The sequence below is a fragment of the Zootoca vivipara genome, chromosome 1, assembly GCF_963506605.1.
Source record: "Zootoca vivipara chromosome 1, rZooViv1.1, whole genome shotgun sequence".
Lineage (NCBI taxonomy): Eukaryota > Metazoa > Chordata > Lepidosauria > Squamata > Lacertidae > Zootoca > Zootoca vivipara.
Window position 1 is genome coordinate 112,217,769 of NC_083276.1, and position 24,898 is coordinate 112,242,666.

General features: G+C 45.0%; 1 protein-coding gene across 2 annotated transcripts in view; it reads right to left on the bottom strand.

Moving 5' to 3' along the window:
• The window catches only part of DNAJC10 (DnaJ heat shock protein family (Hsp40) member C10), a 35,537-nt gene extending 34,600 nt beyond the window's left edge, over nucleotides 1-937 (bottom strand). Inside the window, exon 1 of one of the 2 annotated variants that reach the window (XM_035133601.2) lies at nucleotides 688-937. The gene's annotated coding sequence lies outside the window, so the exon portion shown is untranslated. Of the gene's footprint in view, nucleotides 1-512; nucleotides 625-687 lie in introns of those variants that run through there. The other variant, XM_060280449.1, reaches the window with a different exon arrangement.
• Nucleotides 938-24,898: the final 23,961 nt, after the last annotated feature.

Consider the following 24,898-nt stretch of genomic DNA (forward strand, 5'->3'; position numbering starts at 1 on the left):
AGTCTGATGGATGGGGTACAAATAACAGAACAGCAACAACAAGCAAACAAACAAACAACATCAACTTCATGACAGTTTGCCAGTGCAACGATCTCTCCTTCCTTGGAGGTTTTCAAGCAGAGGTCGGATGGCCATCTGCCGTGGATGCTTTTGCATTGAAGGGGATTGGACTACTAGAGGACCCTCAATAACCTTCCAACTCTAGAATTCTATGGTTGGTGATGCTTTCCATTGTATCCCTTCCTCCTCCATTTCTAAGTGCCCTCTGCTTACCAGATAACTATTTTAAAGCAGGAAACACAGTGGGGTCCGGGGAGAAGAGGCAGAAGAAAGGGAGTTCACTGAGCGAGGGAAAGAAAGAAAGAAGAGAGAGAGAGAGAGAGAGAGAGAGAGAGAGAGAGAGAGAGAGAGAGAGAGAGAGAGAGAGAGAGAGAACGGGGTGGGGGTAGCCAAATATGTGAGGCCATGAGAGCCCAGAGGATGCCCCGAGTGACAAAGGAAATGGTGCCTACATAAGGAATGCAATCCCTGAAGTTTTGGGGCGGCGCAGCATGCTCTTGGAACACCAATGGGATGTTGCTTGGAAGAGAAGGACGGGAGGAAGGAGGCGCCGAGAAAAGCGCTTCCTTCCCAGTCCCTGGTCCTCCGTCCGCTTCCTCTGCGCTGGGGGCCCCTCCGGAGTCTTACCGGGTGGCGGAGCTGGGGATCCTTCCCTCCGCAGGCCGGCGCGGAGCAGGAACCGCCAAAGGAGCAGGAGCCGTGGAGCGAGCAGGCAGGCAAGCAAGGCAGGCAGCCAGGCCTGCGCCGGAGGAAGAGAGGCGCGGAGGATCCGGCTCACAACCGGAGGCGGCGGGAAGGCGGGCGGGGCGCAAGGCTGACGTGGCCGCAGCCCCGACGCCCCGGGGGAAGCGCTCAGCCGCCTGACCGGGGGTGGAGGCGCTTTGGCGGGACTAGAGGTGACGCCGTGTTCCGGACGCGCGCTCTTGGCGCACCTCTCGTAGGCCTGCCCTGAAACAGATCGGGCAGATGGGGAGGGGGGGAGGGGGGAGCATCGTCTTCCTCCCTCCCGGCGCTTCTTAACGTTGGCTTGCTCACGAGTAAGCCCGCGGGCTTCAGCCAGGCGCAGCTGCAGACGCGGTGCGCGGGGAATAAACCTTTGAGCTCTCGCTCCCCCCTCCCAATGTCATATAGGGACCACAAGGACCATCTAGTCCAACCCCCTGCAATGCAGGAATTTTCCCGCCCAGCATGGGGCTCGAACCCACGACCCTGAGATTCAGAGTCTCACTCAACCACAAGGGTCATCTAGTCCAACCCCCTGCGATGCAGGATTTTTTCCTGCCCAACATGGGGCTCGAACCCACGACCCTGAGATTAAGAGTCTCCTGCTCTGTCAACTGAGTTATCCCATTGAACTCTGGCTCCCCTTGGCAGAGCCACGCAGCCCAGGAGCATCCCATAAGCTCCCCATCCCTTATAAGATGCACGGATCACTGAACTGTGTGGGACTGACTTCTCATTTGAAGAGTTGTTCCGTGAAGCCTGTGGGACATTGCAGGGGGTTGGGCTAGATGTCCCTACAATTCTATGATTCTGTAGAGGGCAGGCCCAATCCAGCAATGCAACCAAGTATTGGGGCAGGGGGTGGGTCTTAGGCACCGTTTTAGACACAGGCATCTCAGTAGTGGGTTTGTTTTGGTGTGTGTGTGTTTCTTACCAATTTGGGGCAAAGTCTGGCTCACTCTTTACTAGCAAAAACTGTCAGATTAGATGGATCATAGATTATAGAATTAATAGAGTTGGAAGGGACCACGAGGGTCATCTAATGGGTGGAAGACATGGGGTGTTTCTGGTCATTTGACCTCGCCTCCTAGCGTCACACGTTGCTGCTCGTCATACCCAAAGATGAAGTTGGCAGGGCCACCAGATTATAAATTTGGAACCCTCTTCCCAGAGCCTTAACAGAGCTTTTATTACAATTCATGTAGGAGCCCAGCCCAGGGAGGAAAACCTTCCCCCAGGCTTCTCCAACCTGTTGCCCACCAGATGTTGCCCAACTCTCTCAGGTGCTCCCATTGTCTCTGACCATTGGCCATGCTGGCTGGGGCTGATGGGAATCCGACATCGTACTCCAGCCGTCCTCTCCTCCTGTCTCTCGCAGCAGCACCTGAGAAGTGACCCTCCCAGGCATTTCAGCTGCACATCTCACCTGATGGACTTTACATGGCTGTAGGGCAGAGCTTCCCAAACTGTGCGTCACGACGCATCAATGTGCCGGCTGCAGTGTGTAGGTCTGTCATGCAAGCAATCCCTGCGCTCCTCCTGGGGCTGGAAAGGGTTTAGTTTAACCTCTGCTTTGCTAGTCAAAATGAATTACTGTGTTGCAAAATGTATAAAAAGTGTGTCATCAACAGGAAAAGTTTGGAAAGCTCTGCTGTGGAGGTTTCTTGCTTTTCTCCTTGCAACAGCACCCAAGCAGTGCAGTGAGGCGAAGGATTCGTGAAGTAGCCTTTGATACCTGTAGAACAGTTGCTGGAAACTACAGGGTGTTGCTGCCTTTAAATCCACCTTGTGGGATTCCCTTAGGCATCTGGTTGGTCACTGTAAGAGCAGATTGCTGGACTAGGTGGGCCATAGAATCTAGTCCAGCACCCTGCAATGCAGGAATCTCAGTTAAAGCATCCATGGCAGATGGCCACCCATCTTCTGCTTAAAAAGCTCCAAGGAAGGAGAGTCTAAAACCTCCCGAAGGAGACCGTTCCACTGGCAGACAGCTCTTACTGTCAGAAAGTTCTTCCTGATGTTGAGTCGGAATCTCCTTTCCTGCAACTTGAAAGCCATTGGTTCGAGTCCTGCCCTCCAGAGCAGGAGAAAACAAGCTTGCTCCAACTTCCATGTGACAGCCCTTAAGATATTTGAAGATGGCTGTCTCCTATCCATCTCCTCTTCTCCAGGCTAAAAATTCCCTAAACCATTCCTCCTAAGGCTTGGTTTCCTTTATCAATCTTGGTTGCCCTCCTCTGCACACCTTGTCAACATCCTTCTTAAACTGTGTTGCAGGTGTGGTCTGACCAAGGCAGAATAGAGTAGTACTATTAGTTCCCTTGATCTGGACACTATACTTCTGTTGATGCAGCCTAGAATAGAATAGATTAATAGCATTGGTTGTAGCCTGATGAAGGAGAGCTGTTCTTCTGTTCTTGTACATTCAGGCTGCCCTGGAAATTTCACTGGAATTGCAGCACTGCAGTTGTCGTTCACGCTCCAGTGTTATTTCGTGAAGCCTAGAAAGTCGCAGCCAGCATGGCCAATGGTCAGGGATGATGGGAAGTTGGAGTCAGCCATCACCATTCCTGATCTAACTCATGATCTAAAACATGAGTTGGCAGAAGGCACATTACTGTGTATTTTCCCAGAGATGGCCAGGCATTTCTGATTCCGGGCTGCTTATCAACAGCAACAGCAAAATGACCCTCTCTCCATATGAAATTAAAAAAGCAAGGCAGGTGGGGTAGCCAAAAGCAGATTTTTTTTAAAAAAAATGTGGAAAGGACTGTGAGTTCAGTTTTGGGATTCAAAACAAATTATTCCGTTTATGTTTCTTTAATTCTAAGTGTATGCCAGGCAGAGGGCCTTCTCAGTAGTGGCGCCCGCGCTGTGGAATGCCCTCCCATCAGATGTCAAGAAAATAAACAAATATCTGACTTTTAGAAAACATCTGAAGGCAGCCCTGTTTAGGGAAGTTTTTTAATGTTTGAAGTTTTATTCTTTTTTTTAGTGTTCTGTTGAAAGCTGCCCAGCCAGATGGGTGGGGTAGAAAATAATAATAATAATAATAATAATAATAATAATTGCACAAGGCCCTGATGGGTGGGTTTTGAGGCTTTGATTTAAACACAAAGATTCCAGAAATCAGAAGTTTGCCCACCCCTGATTTGGAACACATTTCAAATTCCTTCTCTCCCACAAGTTGGATACAGTTGTACCTTGGAAGTTGATTAGAATCTGTTCTGGAAGTCCGTTTAATTTCCAAAATGTTTGGAAACCAAAGTGCGGCTTCTGAATGACTGCAGGAAGCTCCTGCAGCCAATCGGAAGCTGTGGAAGCCCCATTGGACGTTAGGCTTCCAAAATTGGTTCGCAAACTGGAACACTCACTTCCGGGGAGCCAAAATGTCCGAGTACCAAGGCATTCGAGAAACAAGGTATGGCTGTATTTATTATTCTGTGATGTATGGTCACTTTCAGAAGAGCTGTTTATCAAACATTCATCCTGATTTGTGCGCACAAAGTTTGAAGGGAGGTTATGGGATGTTGACTGTTCATTGTGTATTGTTTGCAGGGGCGGTTATACAATGTTGCATCAAGCAGTTGCTACCCCACACTTCCAGTGCATTTCCTTGCTGCAAAAAAGTTGGTTTTTTCCCCATAGGTGGGGGTTGTTGTTGCACATGAGCATCAAGCCCCCTTTAACTGTACAACCTTAATTTGCTGGCATGCAGTTGAGTCCCAGTGTGCAGAATAGCAAGTTTAGAAATGAGCTGGCGAAAAAATTAAGCAAAGAAGTACGATCTGTTTTCATTTGGCACATAGATACTTCCTATTGAAATGAGTTTTGCATACAAGAGACCTTTGAGAAAAATAAATTCCTTTTTAATGATCTGCTAATGTGTCTTGCATGCTTATAGGAGCATTCAAAGCTATAATTATAGCCAGTCCCAGAGAATTTGAAGACCCAGGAGCTACTTACTGTTGACCCATCTGTTTTTCCTCTTGCTATTGGGATTTATGTGTGTCTTCCGAAGTGATAATTGTAGGGTGTTCTTTGGCAAAGCATGAGAGATTTCTCTCTCTCTCTCGCTACAGGGGTATCCCAGACATTAAGCAAGCAAACAAAAAGGTTATTCTGCATTTCCCTCCGCCCCCGTCCTCCTCTCTCTCTTGAAATAAAGATGATAAATACATTTTGCAGATGTCAGCTAAGAGTTTATCTTAGCTGTTGCATCTTGCTGAAAGGTGCATCTTCTATATTATGTAGTACCAGTGACTGGACACCAGAGGGTGGTCTGCTCACATAATTTTCCACTGAAGAAAGAAAACCATCTTTGTATACAACAGAGCAAATGAATAATTTTATCAAATACATGGGATGCGTCCGAGCTACTGATGAATCGTATATTTTATTGTAAATATAGCCCCCCACACCATCTTGTTATATTGTATGACTTGGTCAGTGTTCCAAACTCCCAATGTTCTAGGCGCATTTTGTGACGGGGAATTTCATTAGCGCGAGCAGTTTCTGAACTCTGGGCAAAGTACTATTTTCTGAACACTGGGCAAAGTAAAATTTCAGATAAAAACTGCAGAGTGGAAGGAAAGGAAGACCTTTTTCTGCCTCCCCACTTCCAGCTACTCTGAAGACTGGAGAAGAGACCTTCTTAAGAATATTAGGGGGGTGGGCAGGGGAAGGACTAGGCCATGTGAAAAATGAGCATAATATTTTAGCTGCAGTTCATTCATTTTCAGCTTGTATTCTTGTTATTAAAAAAGCTCACCTAGGCATTGCACTGTTGTGCTCGTAATCTAGATTTAAGGTGCCATTCAGCTCCTAGCTTTCATATCTCAGTTTCTAACACTGGAATTCGTGGCATATAAATACATAACTAAAACAAACAAGTCTTGCTGCAACTGAAGAGTACAGCAGACTCGAATTTTAGAGAACGACGGGATTCTGAATGCACGCTAACATTAAAAGACAAACCACATGCAATTCTGTTAGACTTATCAGTTGTCATCACTCTTGGGATTACATTGTGTGTGGGTTAAAACGGTCTGGTGCCAGAGCCCTGAATATGCATCAAACTCAGATGCAATATTTAGGGTGGTTGTGGTGAGAGTTCTTCAATCAGAATTTGATAGGTTGATTCAACTCAAGATGTGAAATTCACTTCATTTTTGACCTCGGGTTACAGCTGCTTCAGGTTGCGTCTTTTTGGGTTGTGCTCCGTTGCAAACTCGGAAGTACCGGAACGGGTTACTTCCGGGTTTCGGCGCGTGTGCATGCGCAGAAACACTAAACCGTGCTTTGTGCATGCGCAAAAGCGCCAAATCGCAACCCGCACGTGCGGGTTGCGAATGCTGCAGGTTGCGAACGTGCCTCCTGCACGGATCACGTTCACAACCCAAGCGTCCATTGTATCTACTTTCCATTGGCCAGTGTATTCCCGATAACAGCTCTTTATCACAGACCGCTTACAATATACCATACTTTTCCGTGTAGAAGACTGGGGTTTTTAAAATTAAAAATTACATTCAAAATTGTGGGTCGTCTTATACATGGATACAATCTCCCCCCCCCCATTTTCTCAATTTGGAGTCCTCCAAAATAGGGAGCATCTTATACATGGGAGCGTGTTATTCATGGAAAAATATGGTGTACACACACACACACACACACACGTATATATTTACTATGCCACAGTTTTGCTTGGCCTGAGGCATGTCTAGCTCTTCACCCCAACTCCAGGTCTCTGCTTCTTCCTCTTATTCTGCCCTCAAGTCCACTGGCTATTTCCCCCTCACAATGTTGTGCATGTCTACCCAGAAGTAGGGATGTGTGGCTATGTTTGGCTTCTTTCATTTTTCCATATCTCTTCCCCCTTCACACACTCTCTCTGGTGAAGGAGAAGTGTTGGAGAGTAAAAGTCCCTGAGCGCCATCTTCTGGAAACAACTTGCCAGGCAGGTTTGGAACTGCTGTGGTAATGACGTTGTGGAGAATGTGGCAAGATTTTTGAGTGACGCCATGAAATCACCGTAGGTCCCAAGAGCCATTTTTTTTACCTCACAATGTCTGGACAGTTTTATCGTAAAAGTATCTCCTACTACCCCTGTTTCTCCTATTTTAAGACATAGTCATAAAATAAGCCATAGCAGGATTTTTAAGCATTCAAGGAATATAAGCCATACCCCGAAAATAAGACATTGTGATAGGTGCAACAGCAATGTCGGCCGCGGCAGGAGGAGGAGGAAAAAAATAAGACATCCCCTGAAAATAATCCATAGTGTGTTTTTTTGAGGAAAAATAAATATAAGACGGTGTCTTATTTTCGGAGAAACACGATATGTTTCGTTAACTGCGTTGTGATCCATGTATACAATGTGCTTTTTCTATGCCAATAAAGGAGATTCATTGATTGAACTGCCAGAGTGTCGTGTTCCAAATAATGTCAGCAACGAAGTTTAGTTTAGTTTTTGTTTTTTTCTTAAGGCAACCATTCTCACAATTAGTGTGTTGGTTGCAAAGAGTCGCCATCCCAAAGCACTACCTGTAACTAAAAAATTTAAATGGGAGAACATTTGGTGCAGCGGTACCTATAAAGATTCATATCACGCTTCAGGAAAGTATTCAGGGAGCAATAACATATAGTTCTTGGCTCAGATTGCCAAGGCATGTTCCTTCTCTGAGAGAGAAGACATGGCTTTAGTTTAGATAAATACAGATTATCTAAACAGCAGAAAAACCTGTTGTTTTGACACGCTTTTATTTGCAGTCTATTTATCTTCTCAGGGTGAACTGGTCATTTCTATGCTTTATGCAGTTATCCAAGAGGCATTTATCACAGAAGGAATTTATTTTGCTAGCCTGAATGTTTAGTCTCTGGATGTACAAAACTGTATTGCAAGATCTATCAAAAAAATCACTTATTGTGCCATTATTCAGTTAAAACAACAACACTGACAGATTCAATTATTGATGCACATTGTTCATTAGGTCTTTTTTTTTTAAGGTAGCTTCTGAAATAATGCTGGCAAGTATCTTATAATAGACTACTTGAATGGGCTGGAGGTGCCTAGTGTACTTCTGCCTTTGAAATCAAGCTGAGAAAATCTGTCAATTTCAGTTTCTTACCCTTCCAATAATCAGTTCTCCACATTTTCATATAAGTTCTTTTTGGGGGGGAAGCCCTGAAAATCCAGCATTTTGGTGTGAATTTCAACCGATACATGTTTCTCTCTATTTGCAATTTAATATAATACATCTTGATATTTTCACTAATATGCACATTTATATGCAGGTTCTATGCTAGTATATGCATTTTTCTGCACATTACTTGGCTAAAGAATTTCTTTGCAAAACTTGGAGAAGTGCCACGTCCAAAGGATGGCTGTGTTTCGGTTCTCATACACATTTTGGAAAGTGTAAATTTTGCAAGTTAACATTTAAATGTGAACGGGATCAAATTTCTTCCCCCATCCCTAGTTTGAACTTACGCTTGTTTGGGCCTGGCCAATTCGAAATGGGAATCTGCCAGAGAATCTCATGCATGCATTTTTTAGTTCCTTGTAGGGCGGGTGGGATATAATAATATTAATAATAATTTCCCCGGACAGTCTGGGCTGCTCGTGCTCTAAGTCTTTTTCTACTCTTAGATCTGCATCAGCTCTAGCTTGGGGGGCAGGTTCCGTTCTCATTTGATATTGCCAAATTATGAAAGCATTTGGACTTGCTAGAGAATAGACACTTGCCGGATGTGCTTATGAAAGCCGGAAAAAACTTGTAAAAAAGAAGGACAGCTGCAGCGTCTGAAACATTCTTAACCAAAGGCTGAGTTGTTATGGCAGGAAAGCCTGTTGGTCACAGAAACTTGACTCCGTAGCCATTGGCTGAGTTGCTCTGGTGTTATGGCATGTATATGACTGCTAAAGACTGTTGGTACAAATGATCTGGGGTCAGTACTGACTTTGAGATGTCGGGGTGGGGAGTGGGGGTGGGAACAGAGAAGCAAGAAAGTAACACAAACCATTTTCACTTACCCTGGGTTTGTGTGTGTGTGTTCAAAACAACAAAGTTTGGCTTGCTTTTAGGTGCATCTACTGAGGCTACATAAAAGACACAATGTACAGCTTTATACATGAAATGCACAGCACAGTTGTTTTCAGTTTCCTGAAGGTTTCTTGCAGAACGCTTCTGTTTCCGTTTTTTAAAAATAATTGTTTGTTACTTCTTAGATTGTTGTACTGTACGCTCTTTACCTGGGAGTAAGCCCCACTGAATTCAACGGACTTATTGTGGGGGTAACTGTAATGAATTTGCAGCACAATCCCAATCACTTCTGTTTGCAAGTGGGTTCTATTGAATTCAACAGGGCTTACTCCCAGGCAAATCGGGTTAGAATTGGAGCCTTATTCTGGATCCATTCCAATGTCTTTAATTCAGGCTCCCTTCTCAAAATCATAGCCGAGCTTGTTCCTAGGTAACAAATTAATAGATTAATGTCTTCTGACAAAGAGGAAAAATGTAATAATAGTGCCATATGTTGATAAAGATTCCTTTTTTCTCATATGCCAATCAAAAGCCAAGACGCAAAACTTTTAAAATGCTGCATATATAACATTTCAAATGTTGAATCTTCCTTAGCTGCAAAAATAATAATTCAGAACTGTTATGAGCTCATTGTGATTGCACCGCAAGTGAAAGTCTCAGCAATATATTGGTAAAAAATGTGATCCTTTTTATGATGAGAGGTGGGATGCAAATTTTTTGAGTTTGTGTGCCAGACACCTGAGATCATAGATCGGTCATCCCAAATCGTGACCCTGATCCAGAAGAAGATAGTATGCCTGTTGCTACATTTGCAAAAAACCTCCTTCCACTTCTGCCTAAGAACTGCGTCACCACACATAAATACAAATCATTAGACTAGGCAATGTTTGATAAGGCCCAGATGAACATGTGAATTTTTTTTTAGCGTAAAGTAATGCATTCTGGCAAATAGGAAAGTTCTACCAGTGGTGATTGATCTTCTGAGCACACATTCACTTGTGCAATTTACCACTCATACAGATGGGCAAATGTGTCAATTTTAGGTCCTCGTTTCCCCCCACTTTCAAGTCCAGTTCTCCACATTTGCAGCCCTACCTGGACATACCTGGGATTGGACCTGAGACTTGCCCTACCACTGAACGATGGCCCTGCCCAGGCCACCAAACAGAGATACACGCAGTGGCGGCTCCTCACTTCTCCCTATGCCTTTTCCAATGGCAAAGTAACGCTTCTTGGTGCATATGCTCATGCCCAGTGTCACGGCTTGAATGCTGAGACCTAGCACAGTTCAGCGAAGTTGAGAGAGAGAGACAAAGCCACATACCTGTAGTGAACTTGTAGTTAACCGTTTTATCATAAAATCAGAACAGGAATATATGGAAACTCATGATATATGCTTTCCTGTAAGCTGTTGCTCAGAGTGGCTAGCTCCTCCTTTTCTAGACTATTTTCTAGGGGCCGGATCGCTCCCTCTGAGGGACCTTTCCTGTCTCTTGTTCTCTGTTCTGTTACATGGAGTAAACACCTTGTTCTAGGAGTGAGAGGAAGAGTGTCACGGTCCGGTCGGCGGGCGGTTGAAGCCCTGGTTTAGGACGTCAGGACCAGAGGCAAGATGGTGGTGTAGAAGCAGGAACAGGTGCAGGGCTGAGGGTCCAGCAGCAGGCAGTCGCAGGGTCAAGGAGCAAGGTAGAGGCGAAGGTCTGGGAGTCAAGGAGCAAGGCGTCGGCAAGGCGAAGGTCCAAGGACCAAAGGCGTCGGCAAGGCTAGGGTCCAAGGAGCAAGGCATCGGCAAGGCAAGGGTCCAAGGTTTGAGGATCAAGGCGTCAGCAAGGCAAGGGTCCAAGGAGCAAGAGGCCAGGTGCAACCAGGCAGGGATAGTGTTGCTGTGGCAAAGAGCTGAAGGGAAATGCTGAGCTTTTATCCCTCCCAGCTCCTGCCACCAGGTGCAGTGAGGTATCAAGTGGCCTCACCTGAGTGGCCACTCCATGCTTCTCCAGCACAAGCTGAGGCCTCACCTGAGTGGCCACTCCTTGCTTCTCCAGCACAGTCCTGCAAAGCACTACAGGCCCCAGAGCCTGACTCCTGCCCATACTTCTGACAAAGAGTTAGCAGGCTTTCGGCAGACACATTGTCATCTGGTGCCAAGTCTGACTTCTGTTGCCCCTGTTCCTCACCCACCAGTATCTCCCAGCTCCTCTCCTCCTCTGGGGTGTATCTAGTTGTCCACCGGTCTGAACCTGTGTCCAGACTGTCATCTCCTTCTCTGCAGGCATCTTGGTCGGGCGGCTTCCAACACTCCTCATCTAGCCAAGCCCTGACATCCAGTCAACTGCTACCACTTAAATCAGCCCATTGTGCGCTTCTGGTTGGAGACTGTACATCGCCACAGAAATTTGAGTGAAACTGAACCAGAACAGCTCAAAACAAATGCCATCATGGAAACACCAGTGGCCATCAATACAGCTTCCAAGTTTTTGTTGTTGTTTTAGTCGTTTAGTTGTGTCCGACTCTCTGTGACCCCTGGACCAGAGCATGCAGGGCACTCCTGTCTTCCACTGCCTCCTGCAGTTTGGTCAGACTCATGTTGGTAGCTTCGAGAACACTGTCCAAGCATCTCGTCCTCTGTCGTCCCCTTCTCCTTGTGCCCTCCATCTTTCCCAACATCAGGGTCTTTTCCAGGGAGTCTTCTCTTCTCATGAGGTGGACAAAGTATTGGAGCCTCAGCTTCAGGAGAAGGTGCCAATTCACTTTTTGCACGAGTTTTGTTCAGCTGTGGCTCTGGGTTCCTCTGGGGCATTTATTGGGTGGGCTGAGGTTGGAGGAGGCAGCAATGTCACTCGCTAACAGGGCCAACATTGGATTCTAACGTTCCTGGGTCGTTGCTGTAAAACTGATGAGGAATATGCATACAGGCGCATTTAGTGGACAAAAGAGTGAAAGGGAAAAGCTTGCGGCATAGGAAACACTGTCTAAAAAGGAATTATGGCCCAATTATCTTCAGCTGGGCCACAGATTTACGGGGGTGGGGGTGGGGATGGCCTCATAATGGCTGTTGTTTAATTTTAATAAAACACCAGTTTATTATCAACAGTTTTATGAGATGCTTTCCTTCTGGGTAGCGAGGAGTCCATTCAGGGCAAAGAAATGTGATTATGCCAATAGGCTCTTCAGATTCCAAAAGTACTTTGCAATGATGAAAATTTCTGTAATGAGAATTTTGGAGAAGTCAGCTGAAAGTAGCTGACTTTGCTCCGTCTGTTCCAGAATTTGTTGCTCGCTCAATGCACTTTGCTTTCCCTAAGCAAGCTCCACCTCCCAACATGAAATAAGCAATGCAGGTATTTCATGCAGCTGCCTGGTGGTTTATGCGTCAAACCAATGCCTTCTTCTCCCCACCCTCCCAATTTCTCAGCCGCCACCGCCATCTTGAAACCAAAATCATGTGCCACCATCTTATAGGGAGATTCATGTTTGTTTGCTAATGATTCCCAGCATGAAACTTACCTTTTTCCACAACTGCTGTGAAGATCGTATGCTATCATTTAAAGAGCAGTGAAATGAAAGTTTGAAATCAATTTGTTCCCATGGTTTGTGTAACATTTCCTTCCGGAATTACAGGCTTTGTCTTATAAAAGAATTGTTTTTAAAAGGACCTGTCTTTTAAAAAGGTAAAGGTAAAGAGACCCCTGACCATTAAGTCCAGTTGTGACCGACTCTGGGGTTGTGGCAGGAGCAGGGACCAAGCAATGGGAGCTCACCCCGTCGCGGGGATTTGAACCGCCGACCTTCTGATTGGCAAGCCCTAGGCTCTGTGGTTTAACCCACAGCGCCACCCGCGTCTTTTAGGTGATCACAAAATTCTCTTCAAAAAAGAGGGGGAAAGAAAGCAAAGGTATCTTAGGAATGATACTTGGAAATAAACACACACACACACACACACACACACACACACACACACACACAGGTTAAAGGTTTAAGCTGTAATAAACTAGTGCTCTGCTAATGGCGATGGAAAGATAATAGTACAGTTGAACTATTTCTGAAGGATATAACAGCACATTAATTCCCAGTACTTGTGAGTATTCGGAATACGTAATGGTTGAAAAATCTCAGGTATTCTGGAATTTAGCTTCGGTTATAATATAGCCATATGTGCATAAGTTTGTAATTAAAAAAGCATTAGATGAGAAGCTTTTAAAGCAGCAAGAATCCACCAAGCAGAAATAAAACCAGGCTGGTTCTTATTTGGCAGTATAGTGCCAAAACCACAATGTAATTAAATGATAACAATCTGAAGACCTTTTCATTTTGGTACTTCATATATTGTGAAAGGTTCCTCACTAATTGATTCCACGGCTTCCCGTGATTCATCCTGTAGCAAATCCACCAAGTGCTTTAGCAATCTGAAACATTTAAAGGACTGACGGCAAAGAATCTCATTTCTCCACCCTTAGGAGAACATGCAGCACGCTAAATAAAAGTATATTTCACTATCATTAGAAGATAATGTGATTCAATTTTCCCCATCCAAGGGAAAAAAAAGAGATGATGGTATGTATAAACAGAAAAGCGATGCCCCAAAGGCCCTTTCGAGCCAGTCACACATATTTATAAGTATGTGTAGAAATCAGCCAGTGCTGAACGATATCTGAAATTCAATTTATTAACTGCACTTGCAAGGTCCAAGGTTTGTGTTGTCAAACAAGTTCGCCATTCTGCGCAAGCCATTGGGATAATTTGGCCATGTGCACATAAGTTTGCAAACAAACAAACAAACATCCTTTTAAAGCAATCTCTCAAGCAGAAACAAAATCAAACTGGGGTCCCATCGACATTATACAGTGGCACCTTGGTTTGCAACCGCTTTGGATTACAACCATTTTGGATTACAACAACCATGCCAAACCCAGAACTGTGTGTCCCTTTTTTTGGACTGCAACCCTTTTTTTGGGGGGGGGGATTGCAACCAATTTGGGGTGGAGGTCCCATTGGCGAAGGCGTGCCTTGGGTTACAACCTGTTTTGGTTTACAACCGGACCTCCGGAACGGATTATGGTTGTAAACCAAGGTACCACTGTACGTGGAAAGTACTTGGCTGCCTCCGAAAGACTCCTGGGAGTTGTAGTTTGTTAAGGATGCTGGGAACTGTAACTAAGACTTCCCCCCTTCCTTCCTGGACTGAGCACATATAACTACTGATCATTTTATATAACTCAATTACGGTACTTTCACTAGTTTGAATCCAGTTTTTATAAAAGTTTTTTTTTATTGTAAGTCATTCTGGAACCTTATGGTGAAGAGTGTGAAAGAAATCTAATGAATACTACTACTAATAATAATATTAGCAAGATAGGATATGGGAGCTGTTTTGCTGGCACAGTGGTGGTACTGGGTACATCTCCCATACTCCCCAAGTAGGGGATTGCTTCATAAAATTTGCCTACGCTCCATCTTTATAGATGGCAGTCTCTGGGTATTCTCTGCAATTGGCAGCTTTTTCTCTCTTCCCACCTCCCAACAACATCTAGAGAGCATCGTATTGGCTGCTCCCGGGCTAAGGACAGTAATGGGTGAGGGTTGTGTCCAAGTCTGCATCACGTGTGGAGTTCCCCCCGTCCTTTCCTTCCTCCATGTGCCTTGCCAGATCTGCTCTGAAGGGTCCTGGAACCACCTGGAGCAGATTTTGAGGGTATACAGGGGGCTGCAGGGGAAAGAAAAGGACAACGAAGTCCCATTGCGCAGGTGAAAAACGTGCTTCAAATGCAGCGATAGTGTGCATTTTCACTTATTTAGTGATCTCACCGTATTCTCGTGTGCGGTTCTGTCTGTATTTTCAACTTCATTTCAGAATGAAATGTCATGTACAATAATAATAAGAACGGAAAATGATGTGAGTGGTTGTTAGTGTGGAGCCAAGTGGATTTGGGAGGGTTTAAGCTGACCCTTGCAAGCCTATTGGGGGGGGGGAGCTGTTTTCCGACAACAATCTTTCCTTTTTCATCTCGTATGTTGTAAAAGACACAGAGCGCTTAGAACACCTAAGGTGTCCTGCTGTTGATAATGACTCACATCCTGTATTTTAAAAAAATAATAATATAAAAATGTACAAGACATTGAGTTCCTGCTATTTCTGGCAGAGACCATTTTAAAAAATCCTTTTCATGAGGAAAAATGCAGTCCCTTGCTCTTCAGAAGCTGATGTGGGAAGGCAGCTAGCGTGCTGCAGAAATTATTGAGCGAAGAACACAATAATCGCACAACAAGGGAGAGGGGAAGAAATCCTTCCCTGATGAGACAAACATCTTATTTAGAAATGCCAAACAAGCAGCAACTTACTCCTCGGCGAGGTTTCTCTTATACAAAATGGGCTCCCTACACAGAGAACGAAAGTCCACTCTCAAAAACTATGCAGCAGATGACCTGCATGAGATTAGCAAAAAAACAAAAGGGAGAAAAAGCTCTGCGGTCAGAGTATTTCTGGGGCTTGCAATGCCCCAGGTGTTTTTTTCTGAAAAGAAAAATAAGCGGAACATGATGGGACTAATCAGTGGAAAGGAACACAATTTGCCAAGTGTTCCTCAGTATTATCTTTAAGATTGCTTTCAAAAGGAAAACGCCAGTCTTCTTGGGATCACAAAAGCTATATTTTACTGTGAATGCTCACACATGTTCCATAATGTCCTGTCCTACAGATAAAGCCCATTAGGGAGATTACATTACGGGCAGGCCGGATTTAGGTTTCATGAGGCCCTAAGCTACTGAAGGTAATGGGGCCCTGTGTATGTCCAGCTGTCCTTTGTCAACAACAAATTGTCGCTGTTTTGTGTGTGTTGAATATATGCTATATGGTAATTTATGGACCTAATAGGTATCTAAAGCCATTTGCACATTGCCAAATATGTACTTTATCAAAGTAATTGTGGAACGGAAATACAACTAAGAAGTATATTAATACTGAAATACAATTAAGAAGTATATTAATAGTGAAATAATTATTAAGCTCTAACTTAAAATGATTTTTTATTCATAACAAACTTAATAATGCAAAATAAAAAAAAATCCTTCCAGCAGCACCTTAGAGACCAAGTAAGTTTGTCATAGGTATGAGCTTTCGTGTGCATGCACACTTCTTCAGATACACTGAAACAGAAGTCACCAGACCTTTATATATAGTCAGATGGTGGGGGGGGGGGAGGTATTACTCAGAAGGGTGGAGGGAGTGGGTGATTGACAGACTGATAGCTGTTGATGACCGTTAATGACTGCAAATATATTAATAATGCAAACACACTGGCATTTGGCAATAACAAAAGTTCCTTTAGAAATGAGCAAACCAGTGATATTTGAGGGAGCAGGCTAGCAGGCGGGGCCCTTTACTTACCGGTACACCCTAGAAGCCTACACAACACAAAACACTGTTGCTGTATGTAGGTTTTATTTTATTTGTTTTTTATCTTATATTTTGGAAATGTACATCCAGTTGTTTTTTTCCTTTACATTTTTTGTGGGCCGCCAAGAGAGTGGGGTCCTAAGCTATAGCTTGTTTAGCTTATTTGTAATTCTGGCACTGATTACGGGGCAGCACATGTGGGATAATGTGTTTGTGCTCCGTTAGTTTACACCAGGAGGGGTGTTTTCAGCTTTAAGAAACATTCCAGAAAACAAATAAAGGGAGGGAATGATCAGGATTTGTGGGGCAATTGTGCTGCAAGTGAACATATTATGCTGCAGATCACTAGGAAAGGGGTTGAAATGAAGACCGTTTATCTTCAAGTCTTATCTCAAATCTATGGTGCACGTGGGTGGCGCTGTGGTCTAAACCACTGAGCCTAGGGCTTGCCGATTGGAAGGTCGGCAGTTCGAATCCCTGTGACGGGGTGAGCTCCTGTTGCTTGGTCCCTGCTCCTGCCAACCTAGCAGTTCGAAAGCACGTCAAAGTGCAAGTAGATAAATAGGTACCGCTCTGGCGGGAAGGTAAATGGCATTTCCGTGTGCTGCTCTGGTTCGCCAGAAGTGGCTTAGTCATGCTGGCCACATGACCCGGAAGCTGTACACCGGCTCCCTCAGCCAGTAAAGCGAGATGAGCACCACAACCCCAGAGTCCCCAGCGACTGGACCTAATGGTCAGCGGCTCCTTTACCTTACTTTACGGTGCAGCTGCATTTAGAATACTGGACACAGATTTGGCTGCATGGTATCGAAAAGGATATTGCAGAGCAGGGAAAAGGTGCAGAAAGGTGCTACAGTACTAAGAAGCAGGGGTTGATTCAAAGAAAACAAAGAAATCCCACTTAGCCTCTTAAGGCAACAGAGGGAGGGTGTGTGTGATAAAAATTAATAAAAATTATAATGTGGAGACAGTGAATAGAGAGAGTTTTTTTGATGCCTCATTTGTAATACTAGTGCTCCGGACCATTCAATTAAAATGATTGGCATGAGATTCATTCAAGTTGTTTTATATACAGCATGTTGTACCGTATATACAACATATATAAAAACACAACAAAGCATCAAACATTAAAAAACAAAACCTCCCACCCACCCACCCCAATTAAAATTTTTTTTTTAATGGAACCTCTCATATGGGATTTTGTATATAATTTTTCCCTCGGCTCTTTTTGCTGGCCCATGTAGGACCAGCATAGATAGTTGGCCCCAGTGAATACTTGACTTTTTCTCCCCTTATGGCTTTGATCTATAGGCTACCACTAAAATGAGGCTGCATTTTAAGTTGCATTTTAAACAGTATTCTAACTTATATTTTAATCAACTGTTTGTTTTTTGTTTTTTAAAAAGGTTTTTACTGTATTTATATTCGGTGTTAGCTGCCCTGAGCCCGGTCTTGGACGGGGAGGGCGGGGTATAAATAAAAAATTATTATTATTATTATTATTTATTATACCTGACAGATGGCCATCCGACCTCTGCTTAAAACACCCTGACACTCCAAGGAAGGAGTGTCAAAGGAAGGATGATATTTCCTAGAGTCTAGACCAGGCATCCCCAAACTTCGGCCCTCCAGATATTTTGGACTACAATCCCCATCTTCCCCGACCACTGGTCCTGTTAGCTAAGGATCATGGGAGCTGTAGGCCAAAACATCTGGAGGGCCGCAGTTTGGAGGTGCCTGGTCTAGACCAAAGGTAGCACTGGAACTCATCTAGAAATAGGACCTGTTGTTTTTTATTCCTAATCTCTTAGTTTCTGAACTACTAGTCTACGTTTTGGCTTAGCTCATGAATGGCAACTTTCCATAATAATATTAAGAAAGAAACCAACTGTCTGCATTTCAAACATCTTTCGGAGGCAAATTTCTGCCAGCCTGGAGGCATGGCATTTGCCACACACAGACCCAAAGTGTTTTGCCCTATGGCACAATTAACATAGGGCGCTCACGGAATTATATCTGGCAGCTCAGTGAATGCACCAGTCCGACAAAATACGTTGATATACACCAAATGTCAGTGCGGAAGGATTAAGAATATCAGCTCTGAAGGATGTTTATCCTGTCATCGTTTCTGAAAAAAAGGAGGACGTGCCAATCAAATTTGTGCCATAAAGTGGCAAGGCTTCCACTTGCTTTTCAACTTCCATTCCCTTATTTTTGTCACCATAATTGTAGGGCTGTCAATCATTCACATGAAAAAAGCCTGTATCTTATGCAATGAATACACAGCTGCCGACAGCCGAAATTTCAAATCAACCTTTTCTTAAGAGCACCAAAGAGAGCTTCTTTTCCAACAAACCTTAACACAAAAGTTTTGGGAAAGCTTTTACAAAAATTAATGCTTGATTGTGATTTCTTTATTGAGCTTGGCAGAAGGTTTCTAATGAGGTTTTACACAGCTCCAGGCTGAAAAGGAGAGTTGTTGACGGCTTTTCTTCATTTTCAAGATGTCACATTTTCCGGTAAATTTGTCAGAATTTGCAGTGCCTATGCTAGGGTGGCAGAGGGCCAAGTCTGCTTTGGATTCCTGCTTTTTTCTTCATTGTTGATCCTCGCCAGGAAACAAGTATGAGACTGGAGCTTCATTTGACTTGCTGCAGATGGAGTGGTGTGTGTGTGTGTGTGTGTGTGTGAGAGAGAGAGAGAGAGAGAGAGAGAATTTTCAAGAAGTGTACGTAAGGATGATGTCTAATAAGAACTCTACACAAACTCCTCCTCTCCAATATCCACTTATTTTTGAAGCCACTCCCCTCTTCCATCGCGAAGCCCCTCTTTGCACCCATTTTCACCTTCACCCCATGATGCCTCTCCCAACTTTTGTGCACCCCCTTGCACACAGACTAGCCCCACGGTGACCTCCTGCAAATATGTTATGATAAAACATCAAGGAATCACAACCGGTGCTTCTAAATCTCCTTTTCTCCATCATTGATGCATTTTCTGAAAGCCAGGGAATGAGCGCCTGGAAAATGGCCAACTTGGCTCTGCTTAGGGAATAGCAGAGGGGGCTGCATATAATAGAAACATTGTTCTTTAATTCATGCTTGTGCTGAAACAATGTAGTGAAGAGTGTGTTGGATATGAGACCTAGGAGCAAATCTGCTTTCAGAGGTAAAATTTACTGGATGACCTTTGATCTGGGCCTCAGCCAAATCAGGTGCACAGTCCCAATTAAAGTGGTGCCTCGCTAGACGAATGCCCTGTAAGACGAATTTTTCGCTTAACGAAGAGATTTTTCAAGCGGAGGTTGCCTTGCAAGACGAATTCGTTTTGTGAAAAATTCGTCTAGCGAATTGTGATTTCCCATAGGAATGCATTGAAATTTTATTAATGCGTTCCTATGGGAATAATAATAATAATAATAATAATAATAATAATAATTCAATGCATTCCTATGGGATTCGCTAGATGAATTTTTCGCAAAACGAATTGACTCACAGAACGAATTAAATTCATCTAGCGAGGCACCACTGTAGACTATATGATGACAGTAGTCAACAGAGAACTATTTAAACCAGAGCTTTTCAAACTTTTTGACTCCATGGCTCCCTTGATCAACTACATTCTTTCTGTGGCACCCCTGTGGGGCTCAGGAGCCCAGTTATGTCACCCTTTGCTTGCAGAGCACCTTCCAGAGAAGCCACAGCTTGAGTTCAGCACAGAGCAGATATGCCTCTGTGTCTCCAGCTTCCAGCACCTGTCAAAACTCATTTCTATCCCCCCCAAACCCTCCCCTCCCCCCCCCAATTTAGGATGATTGTGGCATGCAGTCCGAAGAGGTGGGAAAAGTCTCGCCTATATGTCTCTGCACGAACAGAGCTCACTCTTTTAAAATGTGCACAGCACGTACTTAGATGAGCAGCTAAGACCATTATTTTATTTATTACATTTATTTATTAAAATTACACACCACCCTTCATCAAAAGATCTCATGGTGCTTCACAGAATAAAGTACACAATAAAGCACAGTAAAAAATTAAATGAAAAAATGAAAAATAACTTCCCTCCCCACAGATATATTTTAAAGGCTGTAGCCCAAGGCCTGGTTGAAGAGGAACGTTTTTGCCTGGTGCCAAAAATATATATAATGAAGGTGCCAGGCGAACCTCCCTGGGGAGAGCTTTCCACAAATGGGGAGCCACCACAGAGAAGACCCGTTCTTGTGTTGCCACCCTCCAGACCTCATGGAGGAGGCACACAAAGAGGGGCCTCAGATGATTCATGCTCAACCATTACCATGACAAAGGAACTGTCCAGACTGGTTCAGCAATATTTCTGCTTTTGATTAGGACCTCAAATGATGCATGACCACAGGAGGTACATTAATACTAGGGATGTGGGTGGCACTGTGGTCTAAACCACTGAGCCTCTTGGGCTTGCTGATCTGAAGGTCAGTGGTTCGAATCCCCGTGATGGGGTGAGTTCCTGTCGCTCTGTCCCAGCTCCTGCCACACCTAGTAGTTTGAAAGCACCCCAGTGCAAGTAGATAAATAGGTACCATTGCGGCAGGAAGGTAAATGGCATTTCTGTGTGCTCTGGTTTCCGTCACAGTGTTTCGTTGCACCAGAAGTGGTTTAGTCATGTGGCCACATGACCCAGAAAGCTGTCAGTGGACAAATGCCAGCTCCCTTGGCCTGAAAGCGAGATGAGCGCCGCAACCCCATAGTCGCCTTTGACTGGACTTAACCGTCCAGGCGTCCTTTACCTTAACTTTACCTTTTACATTACTATACTGAAATAGATTTCATGGCTCAATAGAAAACAATTCATAGAGTCCTTTTTGTACATTCTGATTAAGATGGGAGATAGCTGTGGTCGATTCCCTCATATGGAGATCGAGTGCCAACAGACAGGGCTTTAATGAGAGTACCAAAGAAGCCCTGTGTCCTTATAAAATCTGATGGTACTGATTGTACTCAAAGCAAACTCGCCAATTAAACAAAAGCTGGCCAGGGACTTGACCACCTGCATTCCTTCTGACGAGAAATGTTTTGAAGTCTCCTTCCAAATGCTGCGTAAATCTGGGTTTTCAAAGCAGGAATGGGTGACTCTCAGAAAAGAGTGGGCATAGAATATGGGTTAGGGCAGCCATCAACACTTTGAAGGAGAATGGGGATGGGTGGGAGAGGAAACACACATCCAGAAAAGAGATCACAGATCTGTATGAAATTTGCACAGGCTAATTTATATTTAGGGGACCCAGGTGGCGCTGTGGGTTAAACCACAGAGTCTAGGGCTTGCTGATCAGAAGGTCGGCGGTTCGAATCCCTGCAACGGGGTGAGCTCCTGTTGCTTGGTCCCAGCTCCTGCCCACCTAGCAGTTCGAAAGCACATCAAAGTGCAAGTAGATAAATAGGGACCGCTCCGGCGGGAAGGTAAACGGCGTTTCCGTGCACTGCTCTGGTTCGCCAGAAGCAGCTTTGTCATGCTGGCCACATGACCCGGAAGCTGTCTGCGGACAAACGCCGGCTCCCTCGGCCTATAGAGCGAGATGAGCACCGCAACCCCAGAGTCGGACACGACTGGACCTGATGGTCAGGGGCCCCTTTACCTTTACCCCTTTAATTTATATTTATAGAAGCAAACTTAGATATAATTAAGTCTTTCCCCATCTCTGGCTTTGGGGATTGAGCATAGGACTTTCTTTATTCAAAGTTATGATTGCCCTTTCCAGGGGTGCCAACTTGAATAAAATACCGGGGGGGGGGGGGGCTCAGGTAAGCCCCACCCTGCATAACTGATTACATGACACTATTTGAATGAAAATGCCCGTCAACTTTGAGGGCCCCCGGCCCCCTCAAATATCTTGGGGGTTGATTCTTGTTGAGTTGAGTTGATTCAGAACGCACCGCCCATTTTGCCAGGGGGGGGGGTGAAGACCCCCTCAGCCCCTAGGAGTTGGCTCTTATGACCCTTTCCTCTGATCTTGCATAGTTACTTCATGGGGTATTGTAATAATATTTGCCTTTCCAAATTTATATAAAAATTTAAGACAAGAGAGAAAGAAATGTTAGCCCAGCGGATTTGATGATATAGAATTAAGCTTGATTTCCTTCCGCTTGGATTCGGTGGAGCAAGTGCATTTGTGCAGGTGAAGCCTGACACCGTGCTGTGAAGCAGAACCACACATCCACTATCCAACCTTTTATTCAAAGGGCAATCTCAATGTATCTCTGTATCTCTCTCTCTCTCTCTCTCATCTATCTATCTGCAAAAAGAATGTGTTGTAGTGAAATATCATTTTGTAATTCAGTCTGACTGTCATCCTGCTGCCTGGCGTTCTCAAAGCCTTACATGAGAATTGACAGAGGTGAATCGACCTCTCGAAGATGAAAGCAGTACGCCAGATTCTGAAATAAGTGTGGAGAGGATGGCTTTTATAACCGCTGAAGAGATAGTAACATATTCCCACATATCTGGCCCTCTGCCGTTATGTGTCCCCAACACAGAAAGATAAAAACACCTGTGTATTACAGATCATGCAAAAATAGAGCAGTAATAACAATAATTACTACGCATTCAAAGGGTGTTCAACTAAGTTATACTCAGAGTAGACCCATTGAAATTAACAGATGGAAGTCACATAAATTCATTGATTTCAATAGGTCTACTCTGACAAGTGTTCTCCATCACCCAGGGAGGGAAGGGAAGAAATGGGCACATAGCACCTGGCTTGTGTAAACCAGAGACAATTTTGCAAGATCCAGGACTAACAAGACTATGACTATCCTTCTTTTGGATGGTCATCTCTTTATATTTATTTATTTATTAGATTTATACCCTACCCTTCCTCCCAAAGGAATCCACTTAGGTGAGAATGTTATGAGTCCTTGAGTCCTGCCAGGAAAAAGGTGGCGTATGTATAAGTAAGTAAGTAAGTAAGTAAGTAAGTAAGTAAGTAAGACGATTTATTGGTAGAAAATAATGCTGCTTTATGCCTGAACTTGCTTCTAAGCACTTTATGAAAGACTAGTGTCGTTCAGCTCGTTAAATAAACAGGCACTAGAACATATGTTAGCGCTGCGTGGAGCACCGGATCGAGGAGCCGGTCTGCAGAGTCAGCGCCCAGCAACGCCGTGCTGGATTGAGGATGTGCCCCAGGGACACAGGGATTGGAGGCAGAGACAACCGCCAACCGCCGCTCTGCCAACCGCCACACGGCGCTTCCTCGGCGAACGCAAGCAGGCAGACAGCCCGCCTGCTTGCCTTCCCCAAGGAAGCCGAAGCGGCAGCGGGCGCCGAGGGAAGCCGGCTTTGGCTTGGCAGCGGCGGGAAGAAGGGGAGGAATTCCTCCCCTTTTTCCCACCGCCGCCAAGCCAGTCCCCGAGCTGAAGTGCGGCGCGGTGGGGGCTTTTCACCGTTTGCCTTCCCTGAGCTGCGCGGAGCACCGGATCGAGGAGCCGGTCTGCACAGTCAGCGCCCAGCAACGCCGTGCTGGATTGAGGAGGCGATGCTCTGTGTGTCGTTGCTGGGCACTGACTCTGCAGACCGGCTCCTCGATCCGGTGCTCCGCGCAGCGCTGATCAGATCGAGGAGCCGGTCTGCACTCAGCGCCCAGCATCGCCGCACGGAGCATCGCCTCCTCAATCCAGCACGGCGTTGCTGGGCACTGACTCTGCAGCATAGCTGCCAAGTTATCCCTTTTTAAAAGGGATTTTCCCTTATGCTGAATAGGCTAAGGGAAAACTTGGCAGCTATGCTCTGCAGACCGGCTCCTCGATCCAGTGGGACCTCTCCTTCCTGTCGGCGGCAGGGGGACAGGAACGAAGGAGGAGAAGCAGCCCTTTCTCCTCCTTCCTTCTTCTCCCCCAGCCGTGCGGAACAATGGGAAAGCTCAGTGGAGGAGAGATGTAGGCAAGGGCTCCAGGATGCTGGAGAGCCATTACATTGCATTGACCAGGAAGAGGCTGAGAGGGCATTGCTCCTTCTGGCGCAAGAGTAAAGGAGAGCACTGCGAAGCAGGTCAAGGGGGAGGCGTTTTGGGGTGCCCCGACTACTTTGCTGGTGTAGGAACAGATGTACGCCATTGCCGGATTCTGGTTCAGACTGAAAGGTCATGTTTTAAGCTATCTCTGCACTGTAAATACTATACTTTAAAGACAAACTGGACTCAAGTGGAGTTACTCTAGAGTAGCCACAACGACCCTCTGACAGCTGTCAAATATGTTTAGTCAATGGCCAGTTCCTGCGCAATGTGTCGGTGGCTCCTGTATCCCCACTTTCCAAACCTCGAGCGAATGAAGGAGCTCCTGGTGTAGAAGGAAGAACTGAAATGCTGAGCGCCAGAGACGTCAACGCAGCGCAGCACTTTTGCGAGCCTCTATTCAGATTATTAAAAGACTGTGACTGTATCTATGGAAACATAAAGAGGGAAGCTTTGGCTTTTCAAAAATGTTCAAGGATTTTTTAAAAATACATTTTTTTTGTCGTATTCTTTTTAATTAATAATAATAATAAAAAACCCAGCACTGATGTCATGGTAGGTGACCTTGTAGTATGAGCAGGTAAGGTGGGAAGGAGAAGGGATGGCAGATGGAACCAGATCCATATAAAACGTGACTCTCATACCAATTGAACATATTGCATAAGGCAGTTGGTGTGTCTGCCATATGATAGCCTCTAGTGG